Here is a 1,451-nt window from a genome sequence, read left to right on the forward strand (position 1 = left end):
GAGAGAGGGAGGAGACTAAGGCTGAGAGGGAGGGAGAGAAGAAAGAGAGAAAAGGGAGAGAGGGAGACGTAGGCTGAGAAGAGGCAGAGAGAGAGAGAGAGAGAGAGAGAGAGAGAGCGAGATCAAGAGAGAGAATGGGAGAGAGAAGGAGAGAGAGAGAAGTGAGAGGGAGAGAGACAGGGGGAAAGGGGGAAAGGGAGAAAACAGGGAGGCTGAGGAAGAGGGAGTGGATGAGGGACAATGGGACAGGGAACGTTAGAGGAAGAACTGGTCTGTGAGAAAATAACCTGGACAATTCCCTGGATTCCTTCATGCGCAGACGCAGACTATGTCTTGTAACAGCTTCTGGACAAAGTATCTTCTTCTGGTGTTGGATACAGTAGTAAATCTCTTTTATGAGAAATGTGGATACAGCATTTCTCTCTTTTTTTAGAACATGTAGATACAGTATCTCCCTTTGATGAAACATAATATGGATACTATATCGTCCTCTGGTGAGAAATGTGGATACAGCATCTTCCTCTGGTGAGTACTTTTTGATATAGTACCGTCCTCTGGTGACAACACATGGATACAGTATCTCTCTCTGTTTTGAGATCACGTGGATACCTTATCTCTCTCTAGTGAGAACATGTGGATACAGTATCTCCATCTAGTGAGAACATGATATGGATGCATAATTTTTCTGTTTTGTGAACATGTGGATACAGCATCTTTCTGCTTTGAATACACATGGATACAATATCTCCCTTTGATGAGAAGACGTGTAAACGATTTTCTCTGTTTTGAGAACATCTAGATAAAGCATATCTGCTCTGAGGACAAATGGATACTGTATCTTCCTTTGGCGATAACTTCTAGATAGGGTATCTTCCTCTGGTGACAACAAGTGGGAATAGTATCATCTTCTGAAAAGAACTTCTTGATACAGCATATTCTTCTGATGACAACATTTAGATACAGCATCTCTCTCTCGGGTCAGAACTTCTGGACACAGTATCTATCTCTGTTTTGATACATGTATATTCAAAGTCGTCCCCTGATGCAAACATGTGGATACAGTATCTTCCTTTCGTGAGAACATAATATGGATACAGTATCTTTTTGTTTTGAGAATATGTGGAAACAGTATCTCTGTTTTGAGAACATGTGGATACAGTATCTCCTAGTTGCGCGAACATTTCCCAAATCAACACAAGACTGGCGCCGAGTTTCCTGTTAGTGCCAGGGAGAAAATAGAACAAGGATAGCCACAGAGTGAGTTTTACCTGACACCCTGGCTTATCTCTCTCTGCCCCCCCCTCTCTCTCTCTCTTTCTCTCTCTCTTTCTCGATCTCTTTCTCTCTCTCTTTCTTTTCACTCTTTCTCTCTTTCTCTTTCTCTATATCAATCTGTCTCTCTCTCCCTCTGTCTCCCTCTGTCTCCCTCTGTCTCTCTCTCTCTCTCTCTC

Source organism: Aplysia californica, unplaced genomic scaffold, assembly GCF_000002075.1.
Source record: "Aplysia californica isolate F4 #8 unplaced genomic scaffold, AplCal3.0 scaffold00332, whole genome shotgun sequence".
NCBI classification, from domain to species: domain Eukaryota; kingdom Metazoa; phylum Mollusca; class Gastropoda; order Aplysiida; family Aplysiidae; genus Aplysia; species Aplysia californica.